At 29.0% G+C, this 10,515-nt stretch overlaps 1 long non-coding RNA gene across 1 annotated transcript in view; it reads left to right on the forward strand.

Annotated features, from left to right (window-relative positions):
* Positions 1–1,651: 1,651 nt before the first annotated feature.
* LOC122269586 (uncharacterized) overlaps positions 1,652–10,515 on the forward strand; it is a 28,168-nt gene continuing 19,304 nt past the window's right edge. The window contains exon 1 of the long non-coding RNA XR_011638016.1: positions 1,652–1,794. This is a non-coding gene — a long non-coding RNA (uncharacterized lncRNA). The remainder of the gene's footprint in view (positions 1,795–10,515) is intronic.

Genomic DNA, 10,515 nt, shown 5'->3' on the forward strand with positions numbered 1-10,515 from the left:
ACGGATATGCGTCCATTTGACGCTATCGTAATTTAGACGAAATTTTGAGTAAACATGCAAACATCACATCAATAATAAATAGGAATGTACCGACAATACTTCGATCCGATATCTCAAATGAAACAAGCGATAAACAACTGTTGCCGATAAGCAATAATAGAAAGAACAAACGCAGAATGTCAGATTTTGAAGGTTTCAGTTGCTTAGTTCGAGTATTGAAAAATATAATACTAGAATATTTTTTGAATTCTGAAAAATATAATACTAGGAATTTTTTTTTCTTATAGTATATCATTACATTGCTTTCTAAGCGCTGTTGTATGTTCATGCGTCAGATTGGCGCTTGTTCGTAGAGATAGATATGTAAGAAACGTCCGTTAGCCTAGAGTTAATATATAATTCTGTAATTATTGTTTATGATAATATTGCGATCATTATCGATAACATATCAAAAGGATATTAAGAACAATATACGTAACGATAATTATTGAATACAATATTATTGTGAGTGTTGCTACATTCTATTTGGGAAACAAAAATATTAACCAATGCAGAAATAATACAAATTAATAAAATTGGAAAAACATCACGAAATATTGTTTATTATCGATAATCTTGACAATACATTGCAGTATTACTACAATATTGCAATATTAATTCATTGCAATACTGTTAATAACTCAAGAATTATTGTTTATGATAATATTGCGATCATTATCGATAACATATCAAAAGGATATTAAGAACAATATACGTAGCAATAATTGTTGAATACAATATTATTGTGAGTGTTGCTACATTCTATTTGGGAAACGATATTATTGACCAATGCAGAAATAATACGAATTAGTGAAATTGGAAAAAATATCGAGATATATTGTATATTCTGGATAAATTGGACAATACATTGCAGTATTAATACAATCTTGCAATATTAATCCATTGCAATACTGTTAATAACTCAAGAATTATTGTTTTTGATATTATTGCGATCATTATCGATAACATATCAAAAGGATATTAAGAACAATTTACGTAGCAATAATTATTGAATACAGTATTATTGTGAGTGTTGCTACATTCTATTTGGGAAACGATATTATTGACCAATGCAGAAATAATACGAATTAGTGAAATTGGAAAAAACATCGCGATATATTGTTTGTTATCGATAATCTTGACAATACCTTGCAATATTAATACATTGCAATACTGTTTTAGGGTTGTATGCTCGTGTAGGCGATGACGCGAAAAATAGTCGTCATGACACGGTCCCTAATTACCCGATGCGTACCTTAACTCAAAAGACAAATTTATTTCTGTATTAGTTATAAATAATCTTTTAAAAAGATTGGTGATTTTGTAGGGTCCTCTACCCCCTCAGCAAAAGTTAAGTTAAAGATGTTCGCTGTTATTATAGGCGAAGAAAGATTATTGGTTTCTATTTTTTCATTCATCGCGAAATCTACCTCTAGATTAACGATTCCTTTACACAGATGAAGTTTAATTGGCTCTTATCCAATCACGTTGATTTGCCTGTGGGAGTCGGTCACAGTGGTCGATCCGTTCAGCGAATGAAATTCGTTTTTAGGATTCAGCTCATAAATAATTCATTGTTCGTACTCGGCAATTTTTTTTTCAAATTGCAGTCAGTGTTTCGGACCTTGAAGGAAACAACAATCGCATTTATTCCCTTCTTTTGTAGATTGATTTATTTTTGTAAGAAAATTCTTCTTTTTGTTCTCTTCATTCTTTTGCTTTTGACGAAATTGTAAAAAAAACTGAATATCTAGGGTATGTATTTTTAATAAGATTGCATTTTGTATTTAAAAAAAATTTATTTTTCAGATTTATTTTCAGATTTACCTGATTATTATCTCTTTTTTTTGTTCTTGTTTTGTTTATGTTAACATTTATTTAAATTATTAAATGACTAATCAATTTTTCGTTTCATGAAAATGACTGTTATATAATTATAATTATTATTATAAATTAGACTATGTAGTATGATTTAAGAGTTTTCCTCAAAAGCTTAAGTCTATCATTTAAACAATCAAAACCAATTAACGCAATCAAAGTCCCTATCTTTAATAATCAAATTTTTTTTTTTTTTTTTTTTCATGGGGTGCAGCTTAACCNTTTTTTTTTTTTTTTTTGCATGGGGAAGGATTTAAATTTGTGCACAATTCCTAACTGTAATTGTCACGAACCAAAAACTTCCATAAAGTTGGTCGATTTTTTTATTTTTATTTTCTACAAATTTTAAGCAATTTTATTAAAATTTTGAATTTTGTCAACTATAATTACATTGTTTGAGGGGATCACTTCTAGCAGTTGAATCTCTAATATTATTTATTATATGGGATGTTTATAAGAAACATTTTCAAAAAATTGTCAGTTATGTTTGAAAAATGTTTCATGATACTAAGTAAAAAAATTTCATTAGTTTACGAGATCTATTTAGTATTGAGTCATATTGATACGAAGCTTTTTAGAAAATACATGTTTTCTAAGGTGTTTGAAAAAGGAATGTCAACTTCCTTTGTAAAATTTTTTCGAATAAATGTTTCGGTAAAAGCTCTTTTTAAATTTATATAAATAATATTAAAAATTACGTGTATACCAAAATTCAGGTGCATTGGAGCAGTAGTTAAAGAGGAAATGTTCCTTTTAAGTTAAAAAAATCACCAAAATCAGCAAATAACTATATTAACGAACTTCATAAAAGAGTTTTTGAGAGAGCATAAAAATAATTCTAATGCAACTATAATAAATATATAAATTGTTAGAATTGTTAAAATTCGATGTTTATTGTGAAATAAAAATTAAATTTTATGATTTTTGGTAAAAAAANAAAAAAAAGAAAGAAAAGAAAGGAAAAAAAAAACGTGAAGTGACCACTTTAAAGTGACGTAAACATTGAACATACAATTTAAAACTTTTTGGACAATTCGTAAATAATAGGTATAGTTAGGATATATGTATTAATGATTAAAAATTATTTTTTTCGTTGGATTGAATTTGTAATAACGAGTTCCATATATATGCGCTAAAATTGACTTGCTTAAACAATTCTATGAATATAAATAATTACGTAAAAGTAAAATTAGCGTTAAAGGTATAATAACGTGGATAAAAAAAACTATCTGAACTAATGGATTGGCTTATTTAAAGTCAATACCTTGAATTATTAAGATTGCATGTTCGTGTGTGAAAATTCGGCAATTGGGTACTTGCTCCTGAAGAAGAAGATAAAGAATACCCACACATGTGACCTATGACGTCAGCATCAGCTGATCGTTTATAACCAAAATGGCGTGTTAAAGTTGAGCTACGTTTTTCCACATAAGTTAGAATGTTAATTAATATGAAGTTAATTAAATGTAGCGCCATATCGAACTTGTTAAAATATAATTATTTCTCGTCTACGTCTTTCACTTAGCTTAGATTTTTGCTTATTTATTTTATTGTAACCGTGATATATTTTTGCTTTTTGTACCTGGCAACTTCGATACATAATTAGTTTGTTTATGTTATACTTGGCTTTGTGTCTGTCTTTGTGTTAAGTAAGAAATATATAGATTATAATTTGGATATATAGATATATAATTTGAATATATAATTATATAGATATATATAGATATATTATATCTATATAATTCCAAAATCCAAGATCCAAATTCCAAAATCCAATTTTCGAGACCTTGAAACAAATTGTTCTGAAGTTATAGAAAAGATCTTTACATACAAGCACATAGGTAAACTTTATTTTGTTATTATAGATTATTTATTATAGAATATTTATTATAGAATTTAAAGCTATATAGACTATATACATTGTAATGTAGTATAATGAAATTGTTATTTCGACTAGAAAAAGCAGAATAGTGTAGCGTAAACAATCATTAAAATTAATATTCAGTAAAGCATAATAGTAATGCATGTGCAGTCAAATTTGTGTCACCATAATTTAGGATAGTTTATAATTGTTTCGAATTGATCAATGCCAATGATAGAAAAGCAATTAAAAAAATATTAAAAGAAAAAAAATCAAAAGAGGCCTTTATCGGGCAAAATTAACGGTCGCCACTGGACAAAGGGAGACAAAAAATTGTCCACCAGTCTCCATAGAACGTCAATTTTTTCGCCGAAACTGCCCGCGTGAGTTTTTATCATTATTTTTATTTAATAAATATGGAGAAGCTGTGATATTTCAGGGAGCGCTTGCCTTCAGATGAGGTGACAAATCATAGTTATGGCTGGTATATACGAATTCCGCATCCAACTTGCACCGACCACAGTGCTTACGTAAAATATCCTCAGTAGTAGACGGATCATGGGTTAGAGTCTCCTTGCCGTCAGACTAACCGTGAGATATCTTCGTGTTTTCCACTCCATGTAACACAAATACGGATTATTTCCTTCAAAAACGTTCTAACTGAAGGCAACATTTCTCCCAATACTTGATCCTGGAGTTTTCTCTTCTTCAGGGTTGGGTTCGAAATTACGAAGCTACGGAGTTGAACATTGGTAGTCGTAAACTCGAAATTGTTTCGGCTGTTCGACGACGGTTATAAAATAAAATAAACTAACTATGAAATTATTATGACTATTTTAAAATATTCTGTAATAAGTTTGTTTCGCGCTTGTTTTTTAAAAATTTTCCTCATATTAGAAATGAATATTGTAAATATTTTCCATATTTTAAGAAATGATTAAAAAGACAAACATAAATATACTTATATCAGATTTTCTTAATCGTTTAAAATTTTCAATTTTCGAAACGTGGCCTCTTTTTTTTTTAAAAAAAAAATGACTATCTTTAAAAATGCTACAGCTGGCCACTAGCAAGTAGCGAAATATTTTCTCGACCAACCTAATTTTTTGCCCTATTGCTTGGAAGCCCAAAACTTGCAAATTTTTCATTTGGAAGTGAGCAAAAATTAAGCAGACTAAAAAAAAAAAAATTGCGGAACCAAAGAAGAGAAAAAAGAATCAATTTTTTTTTAAAATATTTCATCGAAAATCACAAAGAAAAGAGAGGAAAAAAAAAGACACGCTCGACCACAAAAGTAACGTAGTTCATTTTGCCGAAATTTTGTATTGATTCAGTTGTATTTACTTTTCAGTAAGAATTCAGTAGTGTTTATTTATGTGTGGAATATGGCGCTCGCGTGACATACTATGATTTTAGAATCGTGCTTCATCAGCCTTTAATCTGAATTTCAATAAAGCAGCAGCTGTTGCAATAATAAAGTAAGAAGTTCAACTTCGTTTTCTTTGAGTCACTTAAATTAGATAAATGATTGGTTATTGAAATAATAATATTTACTCCTGAAGCAGCTGGTACGACTTAGGGAACGTGATCAAATTTATACTTCAATGTTTGATGAATCAATAAAATCACACGCATTATAGTGTTGGAAAAAAAAACACTTAGATAGTAAGTTCTTACCATGTATAAAAAACTAATGATGGTTCTGATGCCACAATACGCATTACATATTTCCCAGCTTTTAAAATTTCTTTATTTTCTTAAACTTATTTCTTTAATCATTCTTAATCGAATTTTAACTAAATTAAATCAATTATTTAAATTTTATGAAAAGCGAATACAAAATATTTTGTTCCTTTCTTAACCACCAATATAACGGCCGACTTACTATTTCAATATTAATGTGAGACTCATTACGACTAAAATCGAAAACAAAATTCCATTTATAACTCTTCATTTTTTAACACAAAAATTTTTCAGTTACATGCTGTTGCGAATTTCTGCCTTGACCAGAAGAGGGCGCTGTAATCACTCACGATAATTCTGTAATCATTTGATTTGATTGTAAATAGAGATTCATTTAACTGAAAGGCATAAATATCAACAAACACTTTTGGATCATTTCTGGAACCGGTGGAGGAGGGGGATATTTACTGCATCTAAGATCTGCTTACATTTCTTTACCACCAGGTAAGATAACATCATTTAAGGTAAAGGATATCATTTTAATCAATGATGAGCGTAATATCAGAAATATGTGGATGCTGGGAAGTATTTTGGAAGTGTATCTGGGACGAGATGGAGACATTCGTTCTCTTTTGATAGAAACTCCTAAAGGAGGCATAAGACGCCCAGTTCAACTTGTAAGTAATTTAAAAATTAACCCTTAAACAAAAATGTTCATTGTAATGTGTAATAATTGATTGTTTTATATTGTTATCTAAATCATTGAACATTCAATCAATTATTATTATTGCAAATTACTGCTATGGATACATTTTTGATTTTATATTTCAACTAATATTGTTCTTTAAAAAAAAATTATGCACATTTATGTGATGTTAAGTGAACTCAAAAGAGTTCAGGTGGGGAGTGGTACGAATTTCTGCCTGACCAGAAGAGGGAGTTGCAATCTCTCACAAGAATTCTGTAATCACTTATGTGGCAGGCAATGGATTGAATTGGAGGGCTTAGTGGAGAGCCCCATTTCGTGCCATCTTATTGTTTTATTGTTTATTAAATTTTTTTTGTTATTAAATATGGTTTCTTTATTCAATGCACCCATTCACCACTGAATCATTCCACAACACATGGTTATACTAATTCTAACAGTCTTTTTGGTGATTCGCTTTCGCCAAATTATTTTCAAATTTAAGATTATTTATGGGGGTTTGGATCTATTTTTTGGCTATGTCACGTTTCGATAAATCGCCAATCATGGATCTCTTCCCATGTTCCTATTTGTCCATTGGGAACAATTCATTTATTTTAATTTAATTGTCTAATTATTGGCGATTGGACTGGGGGCCTTTGGGCCTCTCAGTCCAAGCTGTTGAATATCTATCTTAACAGAAATTCTCTATGTTAAGAGAATAATTTTCTTGATCCTTTTAAGGAACTTCTTTTCTTTATTTTTATATTTTTGAATGTGGTCATATTCTACTTAATATTTACGTAATAAATAAATTTTTCCTGAACGATTTTATTCATTTTCTAGGATAAATATCCCTACATCGTATCTAAATTAAGATGCATCTTGAAACAGTCGAAAATATGCTTAATACTACAATGATGCTACCTATACTAACCACTAAAATTGAACTGATCACCTACATCTTAATGGTGTCGCAGTTTTCCATTGATGTCGGTGTATTGGCTGGAAAATCACGTGGTGGGATCCAGTTTTTTCTCAGTCATTTTCAAATTGTTTTGGCTTTCATCAGCATTAAATTAATAAAAGTCGTAAAGGTATTATTTTTCGATAAATATTTTTGGATCCTTCCTGTACTGCCATTATTACGCTTATAATTCAAGAGTTCAAAACTAAGAGAATTGTTGCTTGTTTTATTAGTATTATTATGTAATTCTGAGATAGATTTTAAGATGTACTGTAATAAATTACAGTTAAAGCGATCGGTTAAGTGATGTAGATTTTAACTATCAGCTTCATGCACAATAGGAAGCAAGCAAAAATAGTATTTAACATGAGGGGGACCAGAAAGCAATGTCGTTTCGGAGCATTAAATATCAGTCTTAAATTTCAATTCATTTTTTTCGATACATTTTGATTCATTTACGATCCAGCATTAAAAGGTTGTTGCTAACGAGGGTGAATACATTATTGATTAAAAATAAACTCTTGATTACAAATATCAAATGCACCGAAACGACATTACTTTCCGATCCCCCTAATATATCCGCTAGTTTGGCAAGCGAAAATATTAAATTACGGTAGTGAACTCGTCACTACCGTTTTACAATATAATGGTATAACAATATAAATGTTATCTTAAAAAATGATTACTTACACAAATTACTTCTGTTCACCAATAGATCTAAATATTTATTATACTAATAGGTAATAAAAAATATTTGGACGTGGGAAGTGGAGACACATGCGTAAGCAAACATAATTACTTGTAGTACATAAATGTTGAGTGAATAGTTTTAACTTTAGTAGAAAAACTGTTTTCTGCCGAGAAACAACAATTATTGCGAAACTATCATCGGGGTTGATGAGCGACAGCGAACAGGGGACTTAGTCTCTTAGTAATATTACATTTTCATTTAGTTTTTCTTTAAATAAAATTTTTTAACCAAATTTTATATCAATAAATTATAATCGTTAATTTCATTCCTTTTCTGTCGTCACTTAAATCAAATTAGATTGGTTGTTGAAAAATGACTATTTAATTTTTATTAGAAACTGAACAACTGATATGCTTAAGGATCAGAATGACAACATGATCAGAAGGAATCTATAAAACCATGGCCTGACTTAAAAAAGAAAAATATATAGCTCGATTATAATTTCTTTATATTGAATTTTTTTTTTTTAATAAAGCGCTTGCTTCCAATTTTGTTTCCAATACTATAATTTAACTAAAAGATTGCACTGTTTTATTTGGATTTGAAATAACTGTTTATTTAAGGTAAGAGGCCTGCAGACGACCCAATGGCTGAGCTTGTAATTTTGAACCCCATCCAGAAGACAAGGATCTCCTGGATCAAGCATTCGACCAAACTTGTCTGTGTTAAGGATTTTTTGGTGGAGCTTACTCACATTTGTGATACATGGAGAGAAAAACCACGAAAATCTCCAATGGTTAACAAGACGGAAGGCGTTTCTAGCCAATGATTCTGCTTACAACTGAGGGTATTTTACATCAGCGCTGTGGCTGGTGCGAGTCGGGAGCAGAATTTATATTACCACTGGAATTCGAACCTGGGTAACTTCATTGGGAGGCGAGCGCTTTTTCCTCTCAGTTACCGCTGCTCTTCCCCGTAATTTAAATGTTATTTATTGTTATACTTAATCATACTAATTTTATTTAAATAATTTCTTTCAAATGAGTTTTTGAAAGATTACTTTTTTTATTAATAGTTATTGGTATAAACAGATATAATTCATAGAATTTTAAAATTATTGATGAGTAATACGGTTTTAAATTACCTAATTTAAATCCATAAATAATTTTTTTAATATTTTTAACTTTGAATTTTATTTCTTAACCAGGAATTTTTACTGTTAAATTTCATGGTAAAGGATAAGGTATTTAGTTTTATTTAAATAATTTCTCTCAAAGAGTTTTTAGAGATCACTGTTTCTGTTTGTTTCTTTAAAGTTTGATAGAGCCTGATAAAAATGATATTAAATTTCGTAAATTTATTCTTCATTTATCATTAATAATGAAACTGAAAATTGATTTTTCTTTTTAATTAATTATGTAGATAGGTTTTTCCCCAATTTGATCTTTTTACTTTCTTCGCCCATTTTCTTTTAAGTTTTAAGGAAAAGAGAAAAGGTATGAATTTTGTTTAAATAGTTTCCTTAAAATGCGTGATACTTTTTTTTCTTTTAGCTTATTTAATTCAATAGTTTTTATAGTTCATAATTCCATATTGGATTGTTTATTCCCGTAAGTAGTGTTTTTGTAATTTTATGTTTAATTTCTTTATCTTTTTGATTGGATTCTGTTTGTAAAACTTTCATGAAAAGAGATAGTTATGAAATTTTATTAAAGTAATTTCTCTAAAAGCAACGTCAGAGAGTTTACCTTTTGTTACGGTTTAATAATTGGGGAATTTAATTGACATAGTAATTATTTATCATTAGTACACGAGTTTTTTTTAGTACGAATTTTTTTTTCTTTTAAATTCTGATAAACATTTATCGAAATAAGTAGAGCTGGCCATTGTATTTAATGCAATTACTTATCATTAGTTATCCAGTTAAAATTACTTTTTATGTTCCGTGATTTATTTATTTGTAATCTTTTTGTCGAGTATTTTGATTTTTACAAATATTTTCTGCTAAGTTTTCATCAAAAAAGCAATCAATTTTATTTTATTAAATTCTTTCTTGTGAGTTCTTGATAGACAGAGACTGATGGAAAGATTACTTTGAAAGATAAATTTTTACATATTTTGTTTTCTAATTTCTTATATGGTCTGATAATAATGATATTTAATTGAATTCGTTTAATGTATCAATACCGTCATTCGGGGCTACTTTGTGCAAGTTCGAATTTGGCATTTTTCAAGTGCATTTTTCATTTCACGTTAAAAATGTGTGGAATTTGAATATAGAAGTCTCTTCTATTACTAAAAATATTTTTTCGAATTTTAAAACAATCTCAGAGTGTGTTTCGTTCATCCAATGTCAACAACTTTTCGAGGACGTCGGACGTCGAAAAGTGTGTGTGGAAACTTTAGCTGTGAAATGCAAAGACGTTGATAAAAAAATTGTCGTAAGTGCAAAATTTTTTATTTATATATTAATAAACAATTATATCATGTTAGCGTTAAAAAAATTTGAAAATTAATAACAAATAAATGGAAAATGAAAAAAAATGCACTTTGGGGCTACTTTGTGCAAAGTTTCATTCGTTTTTCTTTTCGACAGAAAAATGGTCAGAAGTTATAAAAAAATACCTGGAACGAGAAACTACCGTGATTACACTTTAGAAAAGCTGCAACAATGTTTGCAAGCAGTTGCTGGTGGTATGTCGATTGCAGAA

Source organism: Parasteatoda tepidariorum, chromosome 10, assembly GCF_043381705.1.
Source record: "Parasteatoda tepidariorum isolate YZ-2023 chromosome 10, CAS_Ptep_4.0, whole genome shotgun sequence".
NCBI lineage: Eukaryota > Metazoa > Arthropoda > Arachnida > Araneae > Theridiidae > Parasteatoda > Parasteatoda tepidariorum.